This window comes from Pseudophryne corroboree, chromosome 9, assembly GCF_028390025.1.
Source record: "Pseudophryne corroboree isolate aPseCor3 chromosome 9, aPseCor3.hap2, whole genome shotgun sequence".
Taxonomy (NCBI): Eukaryota; Metazoa; Chordata; class Amphibia; order Anura; family Myobatrachidae; genus Pseudophryne; species Pseudophryne corroboree.
The window spans coordinates 401580287-401593088 of NC_086452.1; the positions used below are offsets into that span (position 1 = coordinate 401580287).

Consider the following 12802-nt stretch of genomic DNA (forward strand, 5'->3'; position numbering starts at 1 on the left):
TCATTGTGCAGTGTGAAAAGTCTCTGACCCAGGATAAGGTGCTGATTGGCTGTTTATGTGTCTGCTCAGAGCAGTCCCCGGACCCTTCTTGTATTTCCTTTGGACCCTCATCAATTTGAGCCAGAAAAGTCCACTTTAAATCACATCACAGTGTTTAACATGGGTGACCCGGGTTCAGTGTGAAAGGCACCAATCCGGGAATAACCTGGGTCAAAACTGCAATGTTAAAGGGTCTGAGCCTGTTCAGACCCGGGTTGGACCTGGGCTTGAGATATGAAAGCGGTATAAATAAGTGACTCAGTCAATTTGAGTTAACTATTTGGATACAACCTGGATTGTAATAGTGGAGTTTATAAAACTTTGCAATAAGCTCACTGAAGTTCATGACATTGGGCAACTTTTTGCCTCAAATGGATAACACTCAATTCAGCAAATGAGAGTGTATACAGCTGCCCGGTAATAGTAAATCAAACATCTCAAGTTCTGGTAAACAATGGGAACTTTTACATGTACTGTATAATTCATGAATGTTATTAACATCTCTTTATCGAAGCCCTAACATGTATTTTAACTAAAGGCTTTTTTGAATTAGCAGTTTAAAGAATCGGATAAAGATTTAGGGATATAATCAATTAGTGCTGGATTTTCCGACAGTCGGAAAATGGGCACTAATTCGACCTCAACGTATTCAATAGTGGGCATTTTCGCCCGTTTTTTAATCCATTTTCGCCCATTTCTTTTTTTTGTGTTTTTTTTTTTTGTCGAATTGGCATGGCCGAATCCAGATCCAAAAACTGTCGAAAACACCCGCAAATTCGATAAAACACGTGGTTCGGCGGCAAATTTGCTGATCCACGTGGTTTTTGCCCGTGCGGATTTTTCAACCAGTCGAAAAAAACGGCACAGGAATTGAATAGGTCGAATGTAAATTCAACCTAAAAACGGGCGAAGAGTGCAGTTTTTTCGACTGGTCGAAAAAGTGGCACTAATTGAATACCGCCCTTAGGCCCATTTCACACTTAACACTTGACAACCGAACTACAATAAAAATACATTAAAGGCAATAGACAGTCTGCCATTTCGGTGTGTTACTTATCATGTACTAAACAACGGGAGATATAAAGACTAATGACTAAAATAAGCTCTATAGATGTGTTACAAAGGGAGGGTAAACAGGTAATTTCCTATTTTAAGAGGAAGTTCATAGATGGCACCCAAAGGATTCATAAATGTGGAGAAGCATATCCAAAGACAGCTGCTGCGGGTCCACGTGGTCCACTTGAGCGGTGTGGATCAATAGATGGACAATATTATAGCTGACAGTCAATATGTTGACACCAATTGGTCGATATGCATTAGGTCAACAGGTACAAAATGTCGACTGTGGGTAAGGTCGACAGGTCCAAATTGTCGACAGTGGTTAAGGTCGACAGGTAAAAAAGTAAACAGGGTCAAAAGATCTACACTTTTTTTTTCTTGGGCCATTTCTTGTATAATTCATGTTATGTGACCACCATCAGTACAAACGTCTAGCCTTGCGGGCTTGCAGGTTACTATTTCCAATAAATGTCCACGTGGACAGTAAAAAAACCAAAAATGTGTAGACTTTTGTCATGTCGACCTTTTGAACCTGTCAACCTTTTGTACATGTCGACCTTAAGCACTGTTGACCTGTCATCTGTCGACATTTTGTACCTGTCGACCACATGGTGTAAACCTATTGATTGTTGACCAATACATTGTCGATCTATCATCCGGATACCACAATTGAGATGCACAGTATCAGAAGTGTCTTAGTAAAGTACTGAGCACTTCGGGGCAGTGACTGGGAGGTGACTAAAGAGATGCACAGAGATGGTCCGCCTTATGGGCGTGTTGTTGGAGTGTTGCTGCAGTGCTCGCATACTCAGACGCTCAATAGTTCACTTTGGAAACCTTACACAGATGTTAAATCTGAACCTGACATAAGGCTAGTGCAAGTTTTGATATGGTGCGACCAATGGTGGCATCTAAAAGATGCACCAGGCAGCATTGCAGAGTGTACGGACACACAAAGTGGGTGCCTCAGTCTTTGCACATTCATAGCCATGGCTGTACATCAGGGAAGGACTTTGTAGTGGCCTCTACATAAAGCTACAGATGTGCGTCTGTCAATATATGCAGCCACATTTACCCTTACCTCAGAACCAGCTCCTATGCCACACAGAAAGCCTAGTTCACACATGCCACAGTGTTCAAACGTTGGTGATGTATCTACTGTATATGTGTGTGCCCCCCAGTGTGTGAGCCCCTGGGAGACTGCATGGGCTGCCCTGTTGTTAAAGATAACATAGGTGGTGCAGGGCAGTTCTTCCCTGTCTTTTTCCTGTACAGTCGGTCGGGTTACTGATAATATAGAGCTAAATTTAAGGTGGCACAGTTACAGATATGGAGACCTTCAAGTGGAGAAAGCAGTTGTAGGTGTTCACATTCATGAATGTTCCTGAGAAAACAGCTAGTATTGCACTTTTTTCTATGTAACATTAAATGTTACTCATCTCCTGCACATTCGGGCATATTGAATTACAGTAAATAGACTTTTCCTCCGCTCCTAAAATCAGGGATTACCACACGGAAACCTACTGATACTGCATACACTGCGAAATAAAATAAGATTTTACTTACCGATAAATCTATTTCTCGTAGTCCGTAGTGGATGCTGGGGACTCCGTCAGGACCATGGGGATATAGCGGCTCCGCAGGAGACAGGGCACAATAATAAAAGCTTTAGGATCAGGTGGTGTGCACTGGCTCCTCCCCCTATGACCCTCCTCCAAGCCTCAGTTAGGATACTGTGCCCGGACGAGCGTGCATAATAAGGAAGGATATTGAATCCCGGGTAAGACTCATACCAGCCACACCAATCACACCGTACAACCTGTGAACTGAACCCAGTTAACAGTATGATAACAACGAAGGAGCCTCTGAAAAGATGGCTCACAACAAGAATAACCCGATTTTTGTAACAATAACTATGTACAAGTATTGCAGACAATCCGCACTTGGGATGGGCGCCCAGCATCCACTACGGACTACGAGAAATAGATTTATCGGTAAGTAAAATCTTATTTTCTCTGACGTCCTAGTGGATGCTGGGGACTCCGTCAGGACCATGGGGATTATACCAAAGCTCCCAAACGGGCGGGAGAGTGCGGATGACCCTGCAGCACCGAATGAGAGAACTCCATGTCCTCCTCAGCCAGGGTATCAAATTTGTAGAATTTAGCAAACGTGTTTTCCCCTGACCAAGTAACTGCTCGGCAAAGTTGTAAAGCCGAGACCCCTCGAGCAGTCGCCCAAGATGAGCCCCCTTCCTTTTGGAATGGGCTTTTACCGATTTTGGCTGTGGCAGGCCTGCCACAGAATGTGTAAACTGAATTGTATTACAAATCCAGCGAGCAATCGTCTGCTTAGAAGCAGGAGCACCCATCTTGTTGGGTGCATACAGGCTAAACAGCGAGTCAGATTTTCTGACTCCAGCCTTCCTGGAAACATATTTTTCAGGGCCCTGACAACGTCAAGTAACTTGGAGTCCTCCAAGTCCCTAGTACCCGCAGGTACCACAATAGGTTGGTTCATGTGAAAAACAGAAAACACCTTAAGGAGAAATTGAGGACGAGTCCTCAATTCTGCCCTGTCAGAATGAAAAAATAAGAATTTACTTACCGATAATTCTATTTCTCGGAGTCCGTAGTGGATGCTGGGGTTCCTGAAAGGACCATGGGGAATAGCGGCTCCGCAGGAGACAGGGCACAAAAAAGTAAAGCTTTACTAGGTCAGGTGGTGTGCACTGGCTCCTCCCCCTATGACCCTCCTCCAGACTCCAGTTAGGTACTGTGCCCGGACGAGCATACACAATAAGGGAGGCATTTTGAATCCCGGGTAAGACTCATACCAGCCACACCAATCACACCGTACAACTTGTGATCTAAACCCAGTTAACAGTATGATAACAGAAAGGGCCTCTTAAAGATGGCTCCTTAACAATAACCCGAATTAGTTAACAATAACTATGTACAAGTATTGCAGATAATCCGCACTTGGGATGGGCGCCCAGCATCCACTACGGACTCCGAGAAATAGAATTATCGGTAAGTAAATTCTTATTTTCTCTATCGTCCTAAGTGGATGCTGGGGTTCCTGAAAGGACCATGGGGATTATACCAAAGCTCCCAAACGGGCGGGAGAGTGCGGATGACTCTGCAGCACCGAATGAGAGAACTCCAGGTCCTCCTTTGCCAGGGTATCAAATTTGTAAAATTTTACAAACGTGTTCTCCCCCGACCACGTAGCTGCTCGGCAGAGTTGTAATGCCGAGACCCCTCGGGCAGCCGCCCAAGATGAGCCCACCTTCCTTGTGGAGTGGGCTTTTACAGTTTTAGGCTGTGGCAGGCCTGCCACAGAATGTGCAAGTTGAATTGTGTTACAAATCCAACGAGCAATCGACTGCTTAGAAGCAGGTGCGCCCAACTTGTTGGGTGCATACAATATAAACAGCGAGTCAGATTTTCTGACTCCAGCCGTCCTTGAAATGTATATTTTTAAGGCTCTGACAACGTCCAACAACTTGGAGTCCTCCAAGTCGCTAGTGGCCGCAGGCACCACAATAGGTTGGTTCAGATGAAATGCTGATACCACTTTAGGGAGAAAATGCGGACGAGTCCGCAGTTCTGCCCTATCCGAATGGAAGATTAGATAAGGACTTTTATAAGATAAAGCCGCCAATTCAGATACTCTCCTGGCAGAGGCCAGGGCTAGTAACATAGTCACTTTCAATGTGAGATATTTCAAATCCACCTTTTTCAATGGTTCAAACCAATGGGATTTGAGGAAATCTAAAACTACATTTAGATCCCACGGTGCCACCGGAGGCACCACAGGAGGCTGTATATGCAGTACTCCCTTGACAAAAGTCTGGACCTCAGGGACAGAGGCCAATTCTTTTTGGAAGAATATTGACAGGGCCGAAATTTGAACCTTAATGGATCCCAATTTGAGACCCATAGATAATCCTGATTGCAGGAAATGTAGGAAACGACCCAGTTGGAATTCCTCCGTCGGAACACTCCGATCCTCGCACCACGCTACATATTTTCGCCAAATGCGGTGATAATGTTTCACGGTGACTTCCTTCCGTGCCTTAATCAAGGTAGGAATGACTTCTTCTGGAATGCCTTTCCCTTTTAGGATCTGGCGTTCAACCGCCATGCCGTCAAACGCAGCCGCGGTAAGTCTTGAAAAAGACAGGGACCCTGCTGTAGCAGGTCCCTTCTCAGAGGTAGAGGCCACGGTTCGTCCGTGAGCATCTCTTGAAGTTCCGGATACCAAGTCCTTCTCGGCCAATCCGGAACCACTAGTATTGTTCTTACTCTTCTTTGCCGTATGATCTTCAATACCTTTGGTATGAGCGGCAGAGGAGGAAACACATACACTGACTGGTACACCCAAAGAGTTACCAGTGCGTCCACAGCTATTGCCTGTGGATCTCTTGACCTGGCGCAATATTTGTCCAGTTTCTTGTTGAGGCGAGACGCCATCATGTCTACAATTGGTCTTTCCCAACGGTCTATTAACATGTTGAAGACTTCTGGATGTAGACCCCACTCTCCCGGATGAAGATCGTGTCTGCTGAGGAAGTCTGCTTCCCAGTTGTCCACGCCCGGGATGAACACTGCTGACAGTGCTATCACGTGATTCTCCGCCCAGCGAAGAATCTTGGCAGCTTCTGCCATTGCACTCCTGCTTCTTGTGCCGCCCTGCCTGTTTACATGGGCGACCGCCGTGATGTTGTCCGACTGAATCAACACCGGCTTTCCTTTCAGGAGAAGTTCCGCCTGGCTTAGAGCATTGTAGATTGCTCTTAGTTCCAGAATGTTTATGTGAAGAGACTTTTCCAGACTCGTCCATACTCCCTGGAAGTTTCTTCCTTGTGTGACTGCTCCCCAGCCTCTCAGGCTGGCGTCCGTGGTCACCAGGATCCAATCCTGAATGCCGAATCTGCGGCCTTCTAATAGGTGAGCCTTCTGCAACCACCACAGAAGTGACACCCTTGTCTTTGGTGACAGGGTTATTCGCAGGTGCATCTGCAGATGCGACCCTGACCATTTGTCCAACAGATCCCTTTGGAATATTCTTGCATGGAATCTGCCGAATGGAATTGCTTCGTAAGAAGCCACCATTTTTCCCAGGACTCTTGTGCATTGATGTACTGACACCTTTCCTGGTTTTAGGAGGTTCCTGACCAGATCGGATAACTCCTTGGCTTTTTCCTCTGGAAGGAAAACCTTTTTCTGAACCGTGTCCAGAATCATTCCTAGGAACAGCAGACGAGTTGTCGGGATTAAATGGGATTTTGGAATATTCAGAATCCACCCGTGTTGTCTTAGCACCTCTTGAGATAGTGCTAAAGCTGTCTCCAGCTGTTCTCTGGACCTTGCCCTTATTAGGAGATCGTCCAAGTATGGGATAACTAATACGCCTTTTCTTCGAAGAAGAATCATCATCTCGGCCATTACCTTGGTAAAGACCCGAGGCGCCGTGGACAATCCGAACGGCAGCGTCTGAAACTGATAGTGACAGTTTTGAACAATGAACCTGAGGTACCCCTGGTGTGCGGGGTAAATCGGAACGTGTAGATACGCATCCTTGATGTCCAAGGATACCATAAAGTCCCCTTCTTCCAGGTTCGCTATCACTGCTCTGAGTGACTCCATCTTGAACTTGAACTTTTTTATGTAGAGGTTCAAGGACTTCAGATTTAGAATAGGCCTTACCGAGCCATCCGGCTTCGGTACCACAAATAGAGTGGAATAATACCCCTTTCCTTGTTGTAATAGGGGTACTTTGACTATCACCTGCTGAGCGTACAGCTTGTGAATGGCTTCCAACACCCTCTCCCTTTCGGAAGAGACGGTTGGTAAAGCAGACTTCAGGAAACGATGAGGAGGATCCGTCTCTAATTCCAACCTGTACCCCTGAGATATTATCTGCAGGATCCAGGGGTCTACCTGCGAGTGAGCCCACTGCGCGCTGTAATTTTTGAGACGGCCGCCCACTGTCCCCGAGTCCGCTTGAGAGGCCCCAGCGTCATGCTGAGGTTTTTGCAGGAGCCGGGGAGGGCTTCTGTTCCTGGGAAGGAGCTGCCTGTTGGTGTCTCTTCCCTCTTCCTCTGCCTCGTGGCAGGTACGACAAACCCTTTGCTCTCTTATTTTTGTAGGAGCGAAAAGGCTGCGGTTGAAAGGTCGGTGCCTTTCTCTGTTGGGGAGTGACTTGAGGTAAAAAAGTGGATTTCCCGGCAGTAGCCGTGGCCACCAAGTCTGATAGACCAACTCCAAATAACTCCTCCCCTTTATACGGCAAAACCTCCATGTGACGTTTTGAATCCGCATCGCCTGTCCACTGTCGTGTCCATAAGGCTCTTCTGGCTGAAATGGACATAGCACTCACCCGAGATGCCAGTGTGCAAATATCCCTCTGTGCATCACGCATATAGATAAATGCATCCTTTATTTGTTCTAACGACAGTAAAACATTGTCCCTATCTAGGGTATCAATATTTTCAATCAGGGATTCTGACCAAACTACTCCAGCACTGCACATCCAGGCAGTTGCTATAGCTGGTCGTAGTATAACACCTGCATGTGTGTATATATTCTTTTGAATAACTTCCATCTTTCTATCTGATGGATCCTTAAGTGCGGTCGTCTCAGGAGAGGGTAACGCCACTTGTTTAGATAAGCGTGTGAGCGCCTTGTCCACCTTAGGGGGTGTTCCCAGCGCGCCCTAACCTCTGGCGGGAAAGGGTATAATGCCAATAACTTTTTTGAAATTATCAACTTTTTATCAGGAGCAACCCACGCTTCATCACACACGTCATTTAATTTTTCTGATTCAGGAAAAACTGTTTGTAGTTTTTTCACACCATACATAATACCCTGTTTTACGGTATCTGTAGTATCAGCTAAATGTAACGTCTCCTTCATTGCCAAAATCATATAACGTGTGGCCCTACTGGAAAATACGTTTGAATTTCTACCGTCGTCACTGGAATCAGTGCCTGTGTCTGGGTCTGTGTCGACCGTTTAAGGGAAGATAAACCATCACGTAATTCCACAAATAAAGGCATCCATTCTGGTGTCGACCCCCTGGGGGGTGACATCTGCATATTTGGCAATTGCTCCGCCTCCACACCAATATCGTCCTCATACATGTCGACACCCCGTACCGACACACACCGCAAACTCACAGGGAATGCTCTAATGAAGACAGGACCCACTAGCCCTTTTGGGGAGACAGAGGGAGAGTCTGCCAGCACACACCACAAAGCGCTATATATACAAGGGATATCCTTATATTAAGTGCTCCCTTATAGCTGCTTTAATATATAATATATATATATATAGCCATTAATGTGCCCCCCCTCTCTGTTTTACCCTGTTTCTGTAGTGCAGTGCAGGGGAGAGACCTGGGAGCCGTCCTGACCAGCGGAGCTGTGACAGAAAATGGCGCCGTGTGCTGAGGAGATAGGCCCCGCCCCTTTTTCGGCGGGTTCTTCTCCCGCTATTTTTCCAGTCAGGCAGGGGTTAAATATCTCCATATAGCCCCTATGGGCTATATGTGAGGTATTTTTAGCCTTGTATAAGGTTTATATTTGCCTCTCAGAGCGCCCCCCCCCAGCGCTCTGCACCCTCAGTGACTGCCCAGTGAAGTGTGCTGAGAGGAAAATGGCGCACAGCTGCAGTGCTGTGCGCTACCTTATGAAGACTGAGGAGTCTTCAGCCGCCGGTTTCCGGACCTCTTCACGCTTCAGCATCTGCAAGGGGGTCGGCGGCGCGGCTCCGGGACCGGACTCCACGGCTGGGCCTGTGTTCGATCCCTCTGGAGCTAATGGTGTCCAGTAGCCAAGCAGCAAATCCACTCTGCATGCAGGTGAGTTTACTACTTTCCCCCTAAGTCCCACGTTGCAGTGATCCTGTTGCCAGCAGGACTCACTGTAAAGAAAAAAACCTAAACTAAACTTTCTCTAAGCAGCTCTTTAGGAGAGCCACCTAGATTGCACCCTTCTCGTTCGGGCACAAAATCTAACTGGAGTCTGGAGGAGGGTCATAGGGGGAGGAGCCAGTGCACACCACCTGACCTAGTAAAGCTTTACTTTTTTGTGCCCTGTCTCCTGCGGAGCCGCTATTCCCCATGGTCCTTTCAGGAACCCCAGCATCCACTTAGGACGATAGAGAAATTAAGTAAGGGCTTTATATATGATAAAGCCGCCAATTCTGACACACGCCTGGCTGAAGCCAGGGCTAATAGCATCGTCACCTTCCATGTGAGATATTTTAAGTCCACAGTGGTGAGTGGTTAAAACCAATGTGACTTTAGGAAACTCAAAACAACATTGAGATCCCAAGGTGCCACTGGGGCACAAAAGGAGGCTGTATATGCAGTACCCCTTTTACAAACATCTGAACGTCAGGCACTAAAGCCAGTTCTTTCTGGAAGAAATTCGACAGGGCCGAAATTTGAACCTTAATGGACCCTAATTTTAGGCCCATAGACAGTCCTGTTTTCAGGAAATGTAGGAAACGACCCAGTTGGAATTCCTCTGTAGGGGCCTTCTTGGCCTCACACCACGCAACATATCTTCGCCAAATGCGGTGAAAATGTTTTGCGGTTACATCCTTCCTGTCTTCGACCAGGGTAGGGATGACTTCATCTGGAATGCCCTTTCAGGATCCGGCGTTCAACCGCCATGCCGTCAAACGCGGCCGCGGTAAGTCTTGGAACAGACAAGGCCCCTGCTGGAGCAGGTCCTTTCTTAAAGGTAGAGGCCACGGGTCTTCCGTGAACATCTCTTGAAGTTTCGGGTACCAAGTCCTTCTTGGCCAATCCGGAACCACGAGTATCATTCTTACTCATCTCCCTCTTATGATTCTCAGTACTTTTTGTATGAGAGGCATAGGAGGGAACACATACTCTGACTGGTACATCCACAGTGTTACCAGAGCGTCCACCGCTATTGCCTGAGGGTCCCTTGACCTGGCGCAATATCTAGTTTTTTGTTCAGGCGGGACGCCATCATGTCCACCTTTGGTTTTTCACAACGGTTTACAATCATGTGGAAGACTTCCCGATGAAGTCCCCACTCTCCCGGGTGGAGGTCATGCCTGCTGAGGAAGTCTGCTTCCCAGTTTTCCACTCCCGGAATGAACACTGCTGAGAGTGTTATCACATGATTTTTCGCCCAGCGAAGAATCCTTGCAGTTTCTGCCATTTCCCTCCTGCTTCTTGTGCCGCCCTGTCTGTTTACGTGGGCGACTGCCGTGATGTTGTCCCACTGGATCAATACCGGCTGACCTTGAAGCAGAGGTCTTGCTAAGCTTAGAGTATTGTAAATTGCCCTTAGCTCCAGTATATTTATGTGGAGAGAAGTCTCCAGACTCGATCACACTCTCTGGAAATTTTTTCCTTGTGTGACTGCTCCCCAGCCACTCAGGCTGGCATCCGTGGTCACCAGGACCCAGTCCTGAATGCCGAATCTGCGGCCCTTTCATAGATGAGCACTCTGCAGCCACCGCAGAAGAAACACCCTTGTCCTTGGAGACAGGGTTATCCGCTGATGCATCTGAAGATGCGATCCGGACCATTTTTCCAGCAGATCCCACGTAAAGGTTCTTGCGTGAAATCTACCGAATGGGATCGCTTTGTAAGAAACCACCATTTTTCACAGGATCCTTGTGCAATGATGCACTGATACTTTTCCTGGTTTTAGGAGGTTCCTGACTAGCTCGGATAACTCCCTGGCTTTCTTCTCCGGGAGAAAACATCCTTTTCTGGACTGTGTCCAGAATCATCCCTAGGAACAGTAGACGTGTCGTCGGAAAAAACTGCGATTTTGGAATATTTAGAATCCACTCGTGCTGTCGTAGAACTACTTAAGATAGTGCTACTCCGACCTCCAACTGTTCTCTGGACCTTGCCCTTATCAGGAAAGCGTCCATATTTCTTTTAAGAAGAATCATCATTTCGGCCATTACCTTGGTAAAGACCCGGGGTGCCGTGGACAATCCAAACGGCAGCGTCTGAACTGATAGTGACAGTTCTGTACCACGAACCTGAGGTACCCTTGGTGAGAAGGGCAAATTTGGACATGTAGGTAAGCGTCCCTGATATCCAGTGACACCATATCGTCCCCTTCTTCCTGGTTCGCTATCACTGCTCTGAGTGACTCCATCTTGATTTGAACGCTTGTATGTAAGTGTTCAAATATTTCAGATCTCACCTAGCCGTCTGGCTTCAGTACCACAATATAGTGTGGAATAATACCCCTTCCCTTGTTGTAGAAGGGGTACTTTGATTATCACTTGCTGGGAATACAGCCTGTGAATTGTTCCCAATACTGCCTCCCTGTCGGAGGGAGACGTTGGTAAAGCAGACTTCAGGAACTTGTGAGGGGGAGACGTCTCGAATTTCCAATGTACACCTGGGATACTACGTGTAGGATCCAGGAGTCCACTTGTGAGTGAGCCCACTGCGTGCTGAAACTCTTGAGATGACCCCCTACCGCACCTGAGTCCGCTTGTACGGCCCCAGCGTCATGCTGCGGACTTGGCAGAAGCTGTGGAGGGCTTCTGTTCCTGGGAATGGGCTGCCTGCTGCAGTCTTCTTCCCTTTCCTCTACCCCTGGGCAGATATGACTGGCCCTTTTGCCCGCCTGCCCTTATGGGGACGAAAGGACTGAGACTGAAAAGACTGTGTCCTTTTCTGCTGAGATGTGACTTGGGGTAACAAAAGGTGGATTTTTCAGCTGTTGCCATGGCCACCAGGTCCGATGGACCGCCCCTTTATACGGCAATACTTCCATGTGCCGTCTGGAATCTGCATCACCTGACCACTGTCGTCTGGAAGATATGGACATCACATTTACTCTTGATGCCAGAATGCAAATATCCCTCTGCGCATCTCGCATATATAGAAATGCATCCTTAAAATGCTCTATAGTCAATAAAATCTTGTCCCTGTCAAGGGTATCAATATTTTCAGTCAGGAAATCCGACCAAGCCCCCTCAGCGCTGCACATCCAGGCTGAGGCGATTGCTGGTCGTAGTATAACACCAGTATATGTGTATATACTTTTAGGATATTTTTAAGCTTCCTATCAGCTGGCTCCTTGAGGGCTGCCGTATCTGGAGACGGTAACGCCACTTGTTTTTATAAGCGTGTGAGCGCCTTATTCACCCTAAGGTGTGTTTCCCAACTCGCCCTAACTTCTGGCGGGAAAGGGTATACCGCCAATAATTTTCTATCGGAGGAAACCCACGTATCATCACACACTTCATTTAATTTATCTGATTCAGGAAAAACTACAAGTAGTTTATTCACACCCTACATAATACCCTTATTTGTGGTACTTGTAGTATCAGAAATATGTAACACCTCCTTCATTGCCCTTAACATGAAACGTGTGGCCCTAAAGGAAAATACGTTTGTTTCTTCACCGTCGACACTGGAGTCAGTGTCCGTGTCTGTGTCTGTGTCGACCGACTGAGGTAAATGGGCGTTTTTACAAGCCCCTGACGGTGTCTGAGACGCCTGGACAGGTACTAATTTGTTTGCCGGCAGTCTCATGTCGTCAACCGACCTTGCAGCGTGTTGACATTATCACGTAATTCCTAAATAAGCCATCCATTCCAGTGTCGACTCCCTAGAGAGTGACATCACCAATACAGGCAATTTGCTCCGCCTCCTCACCAACATCGTCCTCCTACAT

General features: G+C 47.1%; 1 protein-coding gene across 5 annotated transcripts in view; it reads right to left on the reverse strand.

Moving 5' to 3' along the window:
* Positions 1 to 12802, reverse strand: part of CFAP20DC (CFAP20 domain containing) — an 852126-nt gene that overhangs the window by 521363 nt on the left and 317961 nt on the right. The gene's annotated exons all lie outside the window — the stretch shown is intronic.